At 43.4% G+C, this 18,414-nt stretch overlaps 1 long non-coding RNA gene across 1 annotated transcript in view; it reads left to right on the plus strand.

The window, feature by feature from the left end:
* LOC308605161 overlaps positions 1-13,569 on the plus strand; it is a 49,678-nt gene extending 36,109 nt beyond the window's left edge. Inside the window, exon 4 of the long non-coding RNA XR_014013613.1 lies at positions 10,808-13,569. This is a non-coding gene — a long non-coding RNA (uncharacterized lncRNA). The remainder of the gene's footprint in view (positions 1-10,807) is intronic.
* Positions 13,570-18,414: the final 4,845 nt, after the last annotated feature.

Raw genomic sequence — 18,414 nt, forward strand, 5'->3', positions numbered from 1 at the left:
GGTAACCACAAGTTTGTTTTCTATGTCTGTGAGTCTGCTTCTGTTTTGCTATTATGCCCTTTTGAAGTCATAATTTGTACTGTGGTACAAGTCTTTGCTTCTTAAAGCTATGGCACGACTGTTCAAAAAGAGTCCTCTCATCGTGGAAAGATTCCCAGGTTTCTTCATCATCATTAGTTTCTTACCACACATTGCACACATATTACATAGCAGATCCTGGGCTGGGTGCTGAGGCCACAGAGCTGCAATCCACCTTCTTGACTTCTGTTTACTTTACTTAGACTAGTCAGCAGAGGAGACAGACAAATCACCATCTGCTAAGAACACAACAGAAGTTTGCACAGGGGCTGGGGAAGTTTCCTCGCCCATCCTGGAATGTCAGGAAAGTTTTCTGTGGGTAGGTAATGTCTGAGCTGAGAGTTTTAAGGATATGAATAATGGTAGGAATTAAGCAGGTGAAGAAGTGGTGGAGGAGTGTTCCAGGAAGAGGGAATAGCATAGCAAAGAAAGAGTGGAGAGAAAATTCTACCTTCCTATCTGTCTTCGCCTCTCTAGGGTGAGGCCGAATTCTTACTCATCACTGCATCTCTGGTGTTTGTCTGGCATGTCATAAGTATTCATGAATATTTGTTGAACTTAAATGAACTGAACTGCAAAGTCTTTATTGCTGGCAATAGGATTGTGGCCAAAATAGAAGTTCCTGTTCTCGGGGTGCATATGTTCTAGACAGGCATTACTATGAGTTAACATTTACTAAGCATTTCCTACCTGCCAAGTACTGTCCAAAAGCTTTATGTATTCACTCATGCAATCTTCACAAAAAGACTTTAAATAGGTATAATAATATTATCCCAATGTTACTGTTGAGGACGCAGAGAAGTTAAGAAACTTGTCCAAGCTTCCCCAGCTTGTGGGTGGTGGAGCTGGAATTCAAAGCTGGGAGATCATGGCTTCCAGAGTGAGTCTTAACCTCTACAGTTAGCATTTCAAGAATTTTTAAATGCCTTTTCAGTCTTCTTTTTGGAAAACGAAATAAAAAGAAATTCTAAATGTCCATTCTCCTTCCATCCCTTTGCTCTTTATTGACCGAAGACTTAATTATTTGGCATAAACCTGTAAGAATAGTGGACATTTTGAAAAGCGAGAGTAGGGTTAAAATGAAAGGTAATATGGTCTTTAAAAAAAAAAGTAAAGAGAAAACAACGGTCATATCAGATATCAAAATGCATTTAGAATTATAGTGATTAAAATATAGGCATGGTGACTATAGTTAATAATGCTCTACTGTATATTCAAAAGTTGCTAAGAGAGTAGATCTTAAAGGTTCTCATCACAAGAAAAAGAATTTGGGCCTTCCCTGGTGCCTCCAATGCAGAGGGTGTGGGTTCGATCCCTGGTCAGGGAACTAAGATCCCACATGCCACAGGGCAACTAAGCCCATGCGCCACAACTACTGAGCCTGAGTGCCGCAAACTACAGAGCCCACGCACTACAGAGCCCACGTGCCACAACTAGAGAAGAAAACCCACTCTCCGCAACTAGAGAGGAGCCCACGTGCTGCAGCTAAAACCATCCCGCCTGCCCCGCATGCTGCAACAAAGACCTGACGCAGCCAAAAATAAAGATAGATAAATAAATAAATAAAAATCAATATTAAAAAAAAACAAAACCTCTTGAATGCCATATTAACTTGCCTAATTCTGAGAAAGAGGTTCTAGAATGGAAGCCCCTCATAGTCCTCTACCAAACTTGTCCTGATATTTTAAAATTATAAATTTAATATAAAAGTTATCAGTTAAAAATAGATTAAGTAAAATAAATTTAGGTAACTTTACTACCCAATGGCCATATTCCTCCCACTTAAGGACTCTAAGCGGAGCATTACGTTATTTAGAAAGTTATCCTAACAAGGAAAGACAACTGCTGGCTGCCTTATGAAGGACAGATTGGAAAGGGACAAAGCTGGAGTCAGGAGAACAGTCCAGGTTGGAGATGATGGAGCAGTAATTGAGGAACTGGAGAGAAAGAGACAAATTCAAGAGATTTTAAAAAGTTTTGATAGGATTTTACTAAGTGAGAATAGAAGACAAAAAGAGAGGATTTGAATGAAGGAGCTGAGGATCAGACTCAGATATCTGGCTTGTGTGCTTGGGTGGATCATGGTATCATCAGACAAAATAAGAGCCCAGGAGGAGCAGGTATTAGGGAGTGGGCGGGGGGGAAGATGAGGACTTTAAATTGGGACATGTTGAATTTGATGTGTCTGTGTGACCCACAAGTAGAAATGTCCATTAGGGAGTTACTGTCCTAGGGCCCAGAAGAGCTCTGGGATGCCTGGGGTATCTAGGCAGAAAATTTAGGGAACTATCAGATTGTAGGTGGAATTGGAAGTATGAGTTGGTCAGGATCACCAAGGGAGAGTGTGAATGAATTGAAGAGGAAGGGTGAGGATGGAGCCCTAGAGAATATAAGCATTTAAAGGGTTAGGAGCTGTAGACCGAGAAGAAATCGTCAGAGGTAAGCAGGAGACCAGGAGAAAGTGATGTCCCAGTTACCAAAGAAGAAGAGGGGACTTCAGAAAGAAATGTGGTCAATGGTCAATGACACAGAGACAGCGTGTATATCAAAGACTAAGAATTTTATATTGGATTGGGTGATACAGATGTCACATCTGCTGTCTGCGGGGGTAGCTTCCCAATTCAAGTGGGGTTGGAAGCCAGATTGAAGTGGGTAAAGTAGTGAACCAGAGGGTAGTAAAGAGGCAGTGATGGTTCCATAGACTGATCTTTGCAGAAAGTTGTCTGTGAATGGAAAGAGAGTTTGTGTAGAAGATAGAAGGCCTTTTTTTTCTCCTTAAAAAGAAAAGGCTTGAGCTTGTTCATAGGCTAAGGGAAGAAAGCAGTAGGGAGGGAGAGATTGAGGATACAGCATAAAACGGATACATGAAAAGACCAAAACATTAAAGGAGATAAGAAAAGTTGGTATCCTGAGCAGCTTTGAGTAAGTGGTTAAATACTCTCTCAAATGAGATGGAAGGAGGGAAGGACAGGTGTAAATGAAGATAAATCTGTAGTTGGGTAGAAGGGCAAGAGGTTGAGGGAGTTCCCATCTGATGATGATTTCTGGGGAGGGGTCATGAGGAGAGTGGTAAAGATTTAGAAACACTGTTTAGAAATTTAGGTTTGAGGTGGCTGTTTAAAGACACATAGGATGACTGCACAGCAGTGCAGAGGATTTGTCTGTGGTTGGAGGTCACAAACTTATAGCTGTGCTGGTTTGCAATGGATAATACTGATTGCCTAGTTACAGGGCCACGTAAGATCAGACTGGAATTCCAACCAGGTTGATCCAGGCAGTGGAGTTCTAGTCTTTAAAGGCTCTAGGTAAGGCGGACAATTGTCTAAGGTCACATAACTAATAGGAGCGGAGCTAGATTTGAACATAAACTTGACGAGCTCGAGAACCTTAGCTGAACTGGGAGCCTAGCGTGCTGAGTAGGTCAACTATATTGACAGGGAAACTGCCTAGGTCAGTGACAGACCTTGGAATGAAGACAGAGCCTAAGATCCAGATGCCAAAGTTCTTGATGAATGTGGCGTGGTGAAACACTTAATGAATATCTACTGTATGACTGTTGAGTTAGGCTTTCAACAATCAAACATCACTTTGATTCAATCATGTTAAAGTTTCTTTTAAAGGATTATTTTTGTTTTGCAAATTAAAATATATCTATAGAGAAGCTAGGGGGAGACATAATTTAAAAATGCAATGGAATGTGAATGAAAAGAACGGGATGCCACTACACACCTATTAGAATGGCCACAATCCAAAACACTGACAACACCAAAAGCTGGCAAAGATGTGGAGCAACGGGAACTCTTATACATTGCTGGTGGGAATGCCAAATGGTACAGCCACTTTTGGAAGACAGTTTGGCAGTTTCTTATAAAAATAAACATACTCTTACCATACGATCCAGTAATTGCCTCCTTGGTATTTACCCAAAGGAGCTGAAAACTTATGTCCACACAAAAACCTGAATGGGGGTGTTTATAGCAGCTTTACTTATAATTGCCAAAACTTGGAAGCAACCAAGATGTCCTTCAGTAGGTGAATGGATAAATAAACTGTGGTACATCCAGACAAGGGAATCTTATTCAGTGCTAAAAAGAAATGAACTATCAAGTCATGAAAAAAATATGGGGGGATCTTAAGTGCACATTACTGAGAAGACAACATACTATATGATCCCAACTATATAACATTCTGGAAAAGGCAAAACTATGGAGACGGTGGAAGGATCAGTGGTTGTCAAGGGCTGGTGGGGGGGGGGCATACGTGAGAGAGGAAAAGATGAATAGGTGGAGCACAAAGGACTTTTAAGCCAGTGAAAATAGTCTGTATGACACTATAATGATGGATACATGTCATTAGACATTTGTCCAAACCCACAGAATGTACAACATCAAGAATGAGCCTTAAGGTAAACTACAGACTTTGGGTGATTATGATGTGTCAGTGTGGGCTCATCAGTTGTAACAAATGTTCCACTCTGGTGGAGGATGTTGATAATGTGGGAGGCTCTGCATGTGTGGGGTAGGGGGTATGTGGGAAATCACTGTACCTTCCTCTGAATTTTGCTGTGAACCTAAAATTGCTCTAAAAGGTAAAGTATTTAAAAAACTTAACTGGATCCCCTACCATTTTGAAAACTAATGTTTTCCTCTTTACATACAACCCCATGGATGTACGGGATTGGGAGTAAGGGTGGTAGAAAATGAATAAAGCAGGCAGCAAACTGTGAATGAAGAGGCTTGGGGTAGAATATAAGCTTGGGGAAATTGCAAAGATAGATGCAAGTGTTTTTTTTTTGTTTTTTTTTTGGCTGTACGCGGGCCTCTCACTGTTGTGGCCTCTCCCGTTGCGGAGCACAGGCTCCGGACGCGCAGGCTCAGCGGCCACGGCTCACGGGCCCAGCCGCTCCGCGGCATGTGGGATCTTCCCGGACCAGGGCACGAACCCACGTCCCCTGCATCGGCAGGCGGAGTCTCAACCACTGCGCCACCAGGGAAGCCCGATGCAAGTTTTTAAGTGTTTCTTTCCTTACATGTAGCCATTTTATTCAATGGAGAATGAGGTAGAGAAACTTCTCCAAAGCTTTTGATAAAAGTCTGCACACACCTCCCACGTGGTAGTAGGTTAAAAGCAAAGTGCGACTAGGATGGTAGGTTGCCACAGTTGATGATGTCAGATGGTAGGTAATCCAGGCCACTTTCCTATGTGGATGAGACAAATTACATGCACAGAGAATGTGATAGTTTTCCAGGGTCAGCTGGGTAACCAGACAGTATTGCCAGAAAGCTAGGCCTTTTTGGCCAATGATAGTTGTTCCAGGGCAGGTTATAGTTTCTCCCACTGTGCATGGAGTCACTTTAGAAAAAATAGAACCACACCTTCCCATGTCTCCCCACATCTCACCATACCTGACCACACCTGACCACACCTCCCCATGTCTCCCCACATCTCACCATACCTGACCACACCTCACCACGCCTCCCCGCACCTCATCTCATAATAGCTCACTACCCTCACCTCTCCCCACACCACCAGGAGAAGGCTGCCTCATGCTGAGATGGGCACTTGGAAGTGAGTTCATCAGCACTCAGGCAAGCTGTGGAGCCAACAGGCAGGAAGAGAATGGAAGCAACCCCAGTAACAGCAGTCAAATGCGGGCACAGAGTACACCCTTATAGGAAAAGATGCAGGACAAAGTGTATGCCAGAGGGAGGGACCAAAAAGCAGGATGGATAAAACAGGAAAGGAAGGGGAGGGGAAAATAAAAAAACAAAGTGAATTTGTAAAAAAAACTTTACCCTAAGGTCAAAAACACCTTGTTGCTAGTGGCAGGAACTGACACCCTGCCTCTCTAGGTGGGTGTTTACGTTCTCTTAAGGCACCAACCAAAAAGGATAGAGTTACTGCAAGTACTGCAATGGCTTTTTTTTTTTTGCGGTACACGGGCCTCTCACTGTTGTGGCCTCTCCCATTGCGGAGCACGGGCTCCGGACACGCAAGCTCAGCTGTCATGGCTCACGGGCCCAGCCGCTCCGCGGCATGTGGGATCTTCCCGGACCGGGGCACGAACCCATGTCCCCTGCATCAGCAGGCGGACTCTCAACCACTGCGCCACCAGGGAAGCCCCTGCAATGGCTTTAATGATACCTATGTCAAAGAAGGAATCTAAGAGGATAAAATGAAAAACAAAGGACTTGGGACTTTAAGTAGTGGAGTCATATATTTTAACTAGTTGGATATATTTCATTTAATAAGTTGGTTATAATTCTTTCCCTATTATATTTATTAAGTTGTTTTTAAGGAGTCCCTTTTCCTTTTAAAACTTTTCCACTTAAGAGTACTAACACAGGGCTTCCCTGGTGGCGCACTGGTTGAGAGTCCCCCTGCCAATGCAGGGGATACGGGTTCGTGCCGCGGAGTGCTTGGGCCCGTGAGCCATGGCCGCTGAGCCTGCGCGTCCGGAGCCTGTGCTCCGCAACGGGAGAGGCCACAACAGTGAGAGGCCCACGTACCCCACACACACACACACACACACAAAAAAAAAAGAATACTAACACATTGTTGCTTGATTCTGAAATATCTGACTCCGGATGGATTCTACAAACCCTCCTTGCAATCATTGATCTGGTTCCAGATGGAGAGATGACTGAGTGGATTTACCTGTGCTCCTGGAAACCTGGGCAGAGAGAATGGAATGAAAGCTGCTGAATTAAACTCAGAATAGGGATGATTTATAAGAGTATCTTCTGTTGTGGAATAGATACGTGGGGGGAAATCTATTTTGTGTTGTCAAACAAATTAGTAATTGAAACTGATTCCTGGTCATTGATTTTTGATTCCATGTTCTTTTCAGTTGATATTAGTTACAATTTTTAGAAGAACAATCAAGGTTGAGTGCTTACTGTGACAGTTATCTTAGACTTTTAGAGAGATGTTACTTTGGAAATCTAGTCGAGATTTCCTTTAAAAGCAACCCTTTTAAAGGAAGTCGAGATAGGGGACTCCCTGTGGTGGCAGGAACAGGACCAAAACCTGGGCATCCTGATTTCATTATATCAACATTTGATGCTGCTGTGGCTGGGTTCCCCCCCGCCCCAAAACAGGCTCTGAGACAGATCTGCATGCAAGAAATATATTGGGAAATATATTGGGCAGTGCCCTGGGGACTAGCACAGAGTAGGGCAGAGGGAGGAGTGACTTAAAATGCACTTAAAATGCAAAGGTAAGTGGTTCCCCAGGTTGTCTGGAGCTGGGATGGTCCTTCTGAGTTATCCTGCCTCAAGGCCAGGGCCTGGAGCCTCTAATACTTGCTCTCTAATCAACCAGTCATTGGATAAATGCTGTGCTCAGGGAGGGAGCATGACCTTGGGGGGTTGGCAGTCTTTGGCTGAGGGCAATTCTGGAAGAAGTACTTTGCTCAAGGCTGGGGGTCACCATCACTCCCAGAATCTGAGGAATACACTGAAGAAGAGAACACCCCAGCCCTCACCATCAAACCCAACACTAGCTTGGTAAAGATGCTTTCACATACGTCCATTTGACTTCCGCCACTGGTCAACAAGACCCCTATTGATAGATCCCTGATTTAAATCGGGCTCAAAAGAAGCATAACATGGATCATACTGCTATGACCCCATCAAGAACTCAATAATATGTACTGATAGACAAAAATCAAAGAAATTAATTATCATATTAACTGCAGTTTGAAGAGGGCAACATATAATGACATTTTTTTCCTGCATGAAAGCTATACTTTGAAATTAGGAAAGTAGTTTATCATATTAAATACATCATAATCTTATTATTAGAAAATCTCTTTGCTTTTTGATTGGCTGTTAACCTACATGATTTGGTGGGGAGTGGAAAAAAGAAAAGAAATTAGAAACCAACATGTTATGTTCAGATAAAAGAGCCTGAGGGTGAGCCTGAAGATATAACTTTCATGAAAGCCTTCCCTGTTGTTCTAATTAATTGCACAGAAGCCTGAGAGGGAAGATCCTGCGAATTTCTAAGTTAGCCTGATATCCTTTTTCATTTGGATTACCAAGGGTGATAAGTGAATAAATCAATATCCCCGAAGCATACACTTAAAAACGCTAAACTTTTTATCTCCTTAATAGTTTCTTTTTTCATTAAGAAATAGGATTAAAGAATATCTGCACATTTAAAGTAGGATGAAGACTTGAAGTCAGAAAGCTATAAAATGAAAATATAAGACATGCTTGTCACATTAAAAATGTGGGTTTGTATTGAATAACTCAGGTGTTTTTCTCCCATCTGGAAGATCATTTGGGCCAAAGCTCTGCTTCGTGTACATATATACCACTGTCTGTGGGCACAAGATAACTTTGATCTAAGTAAAAGAGATCTCCAGGTTTTAAATAGGGCTCCAAACCAGAAGCAACCTTCAAGAATAACAGTAACGGGGCTTCCCTGGTGGCGCAGTGGTTGAGAGTCCGCCTGCCGATGCAGGGGACACGGGTTCGTGCCCCGGTCCGGGACGATCCCACATGCCGCAGAGCGGCTGGGCCCTTGAGCCATGGCCGCTGGGCCTGCGCGTCCGGAGTCTGTGCTCCGCAGAGGGGGAGGCCACAACAGTGAGAGGCCCGCGTAACACACACACCAAAAAAAAAAAAAAAAAAAGAATAACAGTAACAACAGAAGAATCCAAACATCTCAAATAGCATTGAAAACTGTAATGAAAGGCTTTTTGTGTCACGGAAGCATCCCGTTGGCAGGCCCAGCTGCAGCTGTTGGGGAACATTCTAAAATGGCAGATGTGACAAAGTGTGGTGGTACCCCTTTTCCAGAGGGCAGGACACCTTGTCTTAGTTACAGGCTCAGGGTGAATGGGGTAAAGCAAGAGGTTGCCTCTTCTGCTTAAATCATGACTTCTCAAAATGCCAAACGATCAACTAGTTGAAGCTTCAGCTGAGTTTTCATTTTTAAGGATGTTATATACAGAAAAAAAAATTATTTGGATACATTGAGTCAGAGCTCAAGACAATTTTCATAGAATTTTATAATTTTTTTTTTCTTTCATGGATAGTTTGCTAAACAATTTGTGATGCAAAGAAAAGGCAGTGCCTTCCCAAGCAGCACTATGAGGTTGGGGAGAACACGATTACCTGGAGGGACCTTTGCTGGAATTCCAGAACCAGTGGAATTTCAGAAGTGGAATACCATTGTTAGCGTGTGCTCTAGCAATGCTGAAATTAGGCAAATAAATACTCTTACCCCATGTTCCCAAACCACCACCTTTACCCTCATTGTGAAGTCACATTCAGAATTTTCTTGCTTCCATTCTCTTGAATGAGAGTTGCCTTCACCCTAGTCCTCAATGTCTTTCGTTTATCACAAGCATGTCCACATAAAAACAGAACTATTCATGATTTGTTATCTCACAGTCAAAGGAACCACATGATTATCTTGTCTACAAGTTATTATGGTGTCATGTAGACAGATGGAGCATGCTCAGATTCCCTTTCCTGCCCCCTGCAAAAAAAACCGCAAAATCCTTTAAAAATAAACAAGAAACCTTTTAAAAAAAGAATTCTGCCAGGGGACTGTCTACTTGGCTCTGTTACTTTGGAAACCTAGACCTTGATTCAAATTTATTGCCCACCTTGGCCAGGTATGTGTGTAGTGTGTATACATATAAAACAATACCAGAGGCGTTTGAGGGGTTTGTTAACTTGGAACTTTATAAAGACCACAGCAAGTTTTGTTGACAGTGAAATTATTTCTCTGGAATTAGAACAATTTTGTATGGAAATAGATAATTTGCTTTGTATCAATGCTTTTTTTCCCCAAAACAAATTAAAAGGTTTCTGATATCATTCTCCAGATCTTTTTAGTGAGATCTCTTAGGATGACTTTTTTTTTTTCAAGTTTGCTTGCCAAACCTCACATATGTGGTGAAAACCTTCAATCAACAGCATCTTCAACAGCTCTCAAGTTGTGCAGGGACCTGACCACAGGTCTCTATACCAGCCTCCTTCCTCTGCCTACCACAGTCTGGGGACTCTTCCTGGTCTCCACTTTTATTGTAATCTGGTTCTTGCTCTCTGTCCACCACTTTGAATCTGATACCTGAAACTGCCCTTTCTCCCCAAGTTCACTATTGTCTGAGTCAGAGACTTTATTTCCTTTTTTCTGTCCCCCACTGCTAAGGTTCCTGCTCCCACACCCAGCTCTTTATCTCTATACTCTAATCAAAGTCATACTGGATTCTCCACTTGCAAGAAAGATATTCTCTTAGGTTGTGGGTTAGTGACCAGTGTATCGCATGCCTTTTGGTAGTGGGAAGCTATGATTCACATATCTCATGGTGCTCTGGTCTGGGCGGGTCTCAACTATTGTCTATATCATTAAACCTTGGCCAATACTGAGAAAAAAGGTTTTCAAGAACCCTGTAGAGGAGTGTATGGACCACATCCCGTTAGCCAAAGGATCTCTGTGCAAAGCAATGTGACATAAATTTAGGGGTAGAAGAGACTGTCTCCCTACTGAGTCAATAAAAGATTTTCCAGGGTGTCCCAAGAGGGAGTACTTTCTTACTCTGTTTGCCCTTATAGTCATAGTTGACTTCTCCGGGGGGTGGGGTCCTTTATCCACAAAGACCTCTGTATGTATCAATACATCAGACAAGATGCTAATTTATCCTGACGCAGCCCACCTTAACAATCCTGATATCTACTATTTCATTTTATTTGTTTCTCTACCTGTTTAGGGGATGCTGTTTAAATTCATCCAAGTCCAGACTTTCCTGGTGGCGCAGTGGTTAAGAATCCGCCTGCCAATGCAGGGAACACGGGTTCAAGCCCTGGTCCGGGTAGATCCCACATGCTGCGGAGCAACTAAGCCCGTGTGCCACAACTACTGAGCCTGCACTCCAGAGCCCGTGAGCCACAACTACTGAGACCGTGAGCCACAACTACTGAAGCCCGTGTGCCTAGAGCCCATGCTCTGCAACAAGAGAAGCCACTGCAATGAGAAGCCCACGCACCGCAACGAGAAGCCCACGCACCACAAGGAGTAGCCCCCCGCTTGCTGCAAGTAGAGAAAGCCCACGCACAGCAATGAAGACCCAACACAGCCAAAAATATATAAGTAAATTAATTAATTTTAAAAGAAAGAGCAAAGGAACTTAAAAAAAAATTCATCCAAGTCCACATTTACCCATATACTATCCCTTCTCCACAGAATATTGAATAGCATATTTGAGGAGTATTTCTTTACTTCTGTCTGGTACATCTACTGCCCCACCACAAAATTCACATACGATTCCATCTGCCACCTTATTCCATCAAAGCTGTGCTTCGACTCCTGCCACTTTCCTACATGCTCAGCTCTGAGCTCCTGCACATAAACTAGGACAAAAAATTTGCTCCATTATTCTGCACACTGTTCCTCACACCCATCTAGTCTGTCCTCTGTTGAAGACCCTTTACTTTTTGCCCAGTTCTTGCTTTCCATCGACCTCCTTGAACTTGACTATCAAACTGTTTCTTGCTTCCCACATCTGACCTCACCCAGGACTTCCTTCACCTTTGCTCTGTGTCCCATGGCTCCAGGGGGAAACCTATCTTGATGCATCTAATGCTTTAGACTGAACTACTCATTCCCTTTGCAAATGCTATTTCTTCTGCCTAGAACACTTTCCTTGTCATTGTTTTCCTGGAGAATATGAGTATATGTAACCTCCTACCCCAACCATATTACTGCCCATTTTGAGCTAACTCTATACCTTGAAATTACTTCTAGTGGTTACCACACTACATAAAAATTATTTGTTTATATGTCTGCTTCTCCACTGTACTTGGTTTTCTTGACATCAGGACCTTTGTCATTTCCGATCCCCAATTTCTTGCGTAGTGCTTAGAACATAATAGGCCTTCATTCATTTACTCATTCTTTTTTTTTTTAACTATTTTTAAAAATTAATTAATTAATTTGATTGCGCCAGGTCTTAGTTGCAGCAGGCGGGCTCCTTAGTTGTGGCATGCAAACTCATAGTTGAAGCATGCATGTGGGGTCTAGTTCCCTGACCAGGGATGGAAGCCGGGTCCCCCGTATCAGGAGGGCGGAGTCCTAACAACTGCTCCACGGGGAAGTCCCCATTTACTCATTCTTAAGGCAAATATTAATTGAGTTGAGGACCTATTGTGTTCCTCCTCTCACGGAGCATAGAGCAAAGTGGAAGCAGCAAGAGCTGTTTGTTATGTAAATCAAATTGCATTACAACTTGACTTGCTCACCTTTCTTTTCATTTTGTGATCAATCACTGCTCTTCAAAACAGCCCTGATGGAGTCTTAATTTGAATTCTGTGGGTTTTGATTCCTGTGTTTGCTTTGACTCTTCCCTTTCTTTAAAAAAAATTCCAAATGGTCAGTGACAGGCATTTTCCTGTGTACCTGAGGACAGTGATTCAGTCATTTTATCTCAACTTTTGCTTTTTAGCTCTGAAAAACCTATTTGGTCATAATCATCCAGGATTTCTTTTTAAATTACTTTTAAAAAATTGAAGTAAATTACGATTCAGGCATATAGTCATTTTTCCTGTGAATTTGGTTTTTATGTTTTTTAAAAAAGTTGCTCTTGGCAGAGCTGGTTTAGGGGGCAGTCACTGTGTTGTGGTTTTGGGGGAAAAGGGCCTATAGGTTCAAGCACAGTTCAATGCGCCTAGCCACAGCCTCCTCTCTCTTCCCCAGCCTTCAATTTTACTATTACAGCTACCCTGGATTTAGTCCATTAAGACAGCCACTGTGAAATGCCTGGTTCCTCTGATGGGAAAGAAACTGGCCAAGTCTGTTTAGACTCTGATGACAATACCAAGAATTGTTTTATCATAGTTTCTAATCAGGAGGCAAAAGGGGTTGTCTGGGCCTGAGGGAGGGGTGAGTGGAGAGGGGTAATTGTAAATGGGCCTGAGGGCGATGGAAACAATTGAAGTTGTTCAATTATTGGAGTGATGGAAACAATTGAAAACTGACTTATGGTTATGGTTGCACAACTTGGTAATTTACCAAAAAAAAAAAAAAAATTGAATTTTACACTTGAAATGGGTGAATTATATGACATAAAATATGCATCAATAAAGATATATTAAAAAGCAAGAGGTACAGCCATGTATTTAATATGCTACCATTTAAAGGAAAAAGCAGGAAACCAAAAGAAGGGCAAAAGAGGCTGAATCTTTTTTTCTTATTATAGATTGTTAATTGATTATTTGCATGAACAGCTTCAGGTATTGAAACAGTGTTCTCTCTACAGCATTTGTTTCCTATCTAAATTACACTATTGAAAATTATACATTTCAAACTTTCATTATGAAAATTTCAAACATATAAAAATATTTGAGAATAGTATAATAAGCCTACCCATGTACTTATTTCTCAGCTTTAGTAATTATCAATACTGCCAATCTTGTTTCATTTATTCCCCCACCAACATTTTTCCTGGAATAGTTTAAAGCAAATCCCAGATAACATTTTTAACGATAAATTCTTCCATGTATCTACCTAATATATAAGGACTTAAAAATACATAGCTAAGAAACCTGATTACTCCTAATAAAATGATTTTTTAAATGTTGTATAATAAAAAGTCAATGTTCAAATTCCCCTATTGTGATGACGCTTTCTCACAGAGAGAAATCCTGATCCAAGCAAGGTCCATCTATTGCATTCAATTTATATGGTCGTAAGTATTTTTTGTTTGTTTATTCCATAATAGTTCCTTGCCTTCCATTTAACCCCGTATCCTTGACTTAGTAAAAGTTTAAAATTCTAAAACAAATTCCAAACATCATAATTCCCCAACAAAGTCTAATTTTCAGTTTATGTTAAAATATACCTAATGTTTTTCAAAATGTCTTTTGCAGCATATTTGTGCAAACCAGAACCCAGTTAACACCCACACATATTTCAGGTATGAATTGTCTCTTTTAAGTCTTTTTGATTTAGCAGTTCTGACCTCACCACTTAATAAATTGCTTCTTGAAATGGACTCGTTGCAAATTAAGACAGTTTCTGTGTGACCTAATCCTAAATTCTAAGTGAGCCCCAGATAACGGGCCCCTATTCTGATGAATACAAAAGAAAAAAATATTCATATCCCTCAAAGTCCTGTCCCCGCAGAGGTCCCTGGTGTCACTTTCCCTTCCGGATCCTCCATGCCACCCGCCCTCCAACAACCGACCAATCAGCCTGAAGCACAGCAGCCCACGTGACGCGCTCGCGCCTGCGTCTTTCCTACAAACTGGCCTTTTCCTGCCTCCGGAGCGCTCAGCCGCGTTTTAAATTCCTGTGGTGACAGAGGCGATTTTCCTCTGGCCCGGGGACAGGCAGTGAGTGCCGCTGCCCTCTCGGCGCCTCTCGACGCCTCTCGACGCCTGTTTCTCCCTCAGCTGAGGTCTAGGGAGCGCGGTGTCTTCTGCAGTCCTCGCCTCCATCTTGCGGCCGGGACAGGCCTTTCTTCGGCTTGCGCAGAGGGCCTTTCTCCCAGCGCCTCGCGTTTCTCTTCAGTTCCTCAGCGTGTTTGGAGGCTGTGCGCATCTCCGGTGAGAGCACTGAGGAAAACGTGAAAACGCCGGTGGGGCCCAGGAGAATTAGAAGAAAGGTGGGAGTTTACTGACGTTTTATCAAAAGAGGCTGAATCTTAATGCATTGGTGCACAAAACGTTTTTTTTTTTAGTTTAAGTGGTTACCCTCTTTATAGTTGGGCTTTCACACTTATTCTGTACTTCAGTCTAGCCTTAGTGTTGAAATACCAAAAATAGGGGCCCCCAGGGCAGGGGGTTGTCTGTGCAGAGCAGAGGCGAAGGTGTCCGTCTTCTCCACGGCTGGAGGCTTTGGGGGCTGACTCTCCCCTAAGAGGCCTTGAATTGTGCGTGGAGCCGTGTTGCAGGCGATCTGATTTCACGTGTGACCCAGGTACAGCTCCATGTGTCGCACTGAACGGGAAGGCACGGGATTGTGCTGGGGTTATCAGGTGGACAGCATTCCACCTGGGTGGAACGGCTGGCGGCGCAGGCGCTCAGTAAGGCGAGGTGCCCGGGGGGGTGGGTGGGTGGGGTGTGTGTGTGAGTGTGTGTGTGTGTGTGTGTGTGTGTGAGATGTGCATGTGTGGAGAGGGCGTGGAAAAGAGGAGCAGCTAGACCGGAAGAGTGGGAGTGGCGTGCGGAAGAGACAGTGCATTAAAGTGTGTGAAGTGTGTGCGTGTGTGTAAGAGACAGAAATACACACACGAAAGAGAGAGAATTCCTGTGATCACCAGACGTCACTAGCTTATGGCTACGAAGCAGCTTCCTGTGCTCAGTGTTTTCTCCAGAAATGCTCCATGACTTTATTCAGAGGTGGACACAGCCGTATAGTGTGCTAAGACCAGGCCTCTGAAGAGCGCCGCTGGCAAACCAGGCAGGAAAGAGAGCAGGGCACCGTGCTGCCCTTGTTGAGCTTCTCTCCTGGGATTTCTTCCTGGACTTCGGTGACCCAGGCTCCAAAGGCCCGGTGGAAAGGGGTGGCAAATGGATGAGCCTGGGGAAGAGATGTGGTACTTCAAGAATTTGTTCGATTATTATTATTTGCAGAGGTTGAATTTATCCCACATTTTTGTTTCTTGGAGCACAAACATATCCCTTTCTTAAAAGTCACCAGGAAAGGATTGGCAGCCCTTACCCCATCTTTATCCTGGAGACCTGAGCGCAGACCTGCTGAGCCCCTGGCCAGAGTCAAGGCCATTCACTCCCAGAGCCAGGGCTAAACATGTCATTACTGAAAGTAATTTTGTGGAAAGGCTGTTTTGGTTTTTCTTTTCATATGTGTGTGTTCATATAAGTTCACTATTACTTAGGGGGAAAAAAAACACCAAGAAAACCCAACGGATTAGTCCCTCGGACTTTGGCTTTTTTTTTTTTTTTTTTTTTTTGCGGTACGCGGGCCTCTTACTGTTGTGGCCTCTCCCGCTGCGGAGCACAGGCTCCGGACGCGCAGGCTCAGCGGCCATGGCTCACGGGCCCAGCCGCTCCGCGGCATGTGGGATCCTCCCGGACCGGGGCACGAACCCGTATCCCCTGCATCGGCAGGCGGACTCTCAACCACTGCGCCACCAGGGAGGCCCGGCATTTTTATTTATACTTTGTTTTCAGCCAGTTGCATCTTACTGAGGGATCTACCCTTATTTCACATGGTGTTTTCCTTCCTATAAACTGCAGGACCTGAATTTAGCATTGATTTTTTTTTTAAAGGCTAGTTTTTCTCAGATTATAAGCCTAAATGCAGTATTTAATGTCAGGTATGTAGAGTGAGTTGTGTAGTATCTCCCCCAATTCATGTCCATCCAGAACCTGTCAATGTGATCTCGTTTGGAAACAGGGTCTTTGCAGATTGAATTAGTTAAGATGAGGTCATACTGGATTTGGCTGGGCCCTACATCTGATGACTAGAGTCTTTATAAGAGAAAAGAGAGGGAGATTCAGATACAGAGACACCAACACACATGGGGAAAAAGACCACGTGAAGATGGAGGCAGAGATCTGGGTGATGTGGCTACAAGCTAAGGAACGCCAAGGATTGCTGCCACCACCAGAAGCGGCGAGAGGGGCATGGGACAGTTTCTCCGTGAGAGGTTCCAGAAGAAACCAACGCTGCTGACACCTTGACTTCAGACCTCTAGCCTCCAGAAACATGAGAGAATACATTACATTTGTTTTAAGCCACCAGTTTGTGGTAACTGGTTACAACAGCCCTAGGAAGCCAATAGAGCATGTGTTCCAAGCTTTTACTCCACAGCAGCTCTGCCAGTACAGCAGCCTGAGAGATTCTGGTCAAGTGTAAAGCAGGTCGTACTGCTGCTCTGCTCAGAGTAGAGGGCGAAGTCTATGGAATGGTCGACAAGCTCTGCATGATCTGTACTGCATCTTTGTCACCCCAGTTCATCTCTTCCTTGCCACACCACCATTCTTGGTGTTTTCCAACACGCCTCAGTACTTTCTGTCATTCTGGGATGTTGTTTTGCTGACATACACATGGCTCCCTCCTTTACTTCCGTCAAGTCTTTCTTTACTCCTCTGGCATCTTCTTAGTGAGACGTCCCCTGATGTCTCTATTGAAAATCACCATGTATTCCTTAGCCCCTTGCTGCCTTATTTTTCTCCTTATCACTGTCTAGCATATCATATATTTTACTTATTTCATTTGTCATCTGTCTTCCTCCAGTAGAGGATCAGCTGTCTGAGGACAGGAAGTGTGGTCTGTTCTGTGTACCACCATACCCCTTGTGCCTGTGTGCCCAACACATAGTTGGTATTCAGTGAATATTTGTTGAATGAGCGGTTGCATACATTGGTGTGTTGTTGCTCTTTCTTGTATATATGTGAAAGCACCTAATTTCTGAATACCTTGCTTATGAACAGCTGGCAAAGCTGGCAGAACTTACATTACTGTTACCGATTCTGGACTTCCCCCCAAAGCTGGACATTTGACAGCCAGGGCAGGGCGCACCATGTGTTCCTGGGCCCATGCTGCGGAGCCTGGAACACCAAGCCCAGAGAGTCCACGTGGTTCTTGGAGGTTAATGTTGTAGTCTGCTCAGGCTGCCATAACAAAATACTGTAGACTGGGTTGCTTATACAACACACATTTATTTTCTCATAGTTCTGGAGGCTGCAAGTCCAAGCAGAGTCAGGTTCTAGTGAGAAACATCCCGGCTTGCAGGTGTCTGCCTTCCTGCTATGTCCTCCCATGGCAGAGAGAGAGCTCTGGTGGCTCTTCCTCTTCTTTTTTTTTTTTTTTTTTTTTAATTTTTTAATTAGTTTCTGCTTTATAACAAAGTGAATCAGTTATACATATACATCTGTTCCCACATCCCTTCCCTCATGCATCTCCCTCCCTCCCACCCTCCCCATCCCACCCCTCCAGGCGGTCACAAAGCACCGAGCTGATCTCCCTGTGCTCTGTGGCTGCTTCCCGCTATCTATCTACCTTACGTTTGGTAGTGTATATATGTCCATGCCGCTCTTTCGCTTTGTCACAGCTAACCCTTCCCCCTCCCCATATCCTCAAGTCCATTCTCAAGTAGGTCTGTGTCTTTATTCCCGTTTTGCCCCTAGGTCCTTCATGACTTTTTTTTTTTTTTTAATTCCGTATATATGTGTTAGCATACGGTATTTGTCTTTCTCTTTCTGACTTACTTCACTCTGTATGACAGACTCTAGGTCTATCCACCTCATTACAAATAGCTCAGTTTCGTTTCTTTTTATGGCTGAGTAATATTCCATTGTATATATGTGCCACATCTTCTTTATCCATTCATCCGATGATGGACACTTAGGTTGT

The sequence above is a fragment of the Mesoplodon bidens genome (assembly GCF_964165515.1).
Source record: "Mesoplodon bidens genome assembly, chromosome: 17".
Taxonomy (NCBI): Eukaryota; Metazoa; Chordata; class Mammalia; order Artiodactyla; family Ziphiidae; genus Mesoplodon; species Mesoplodon bidens.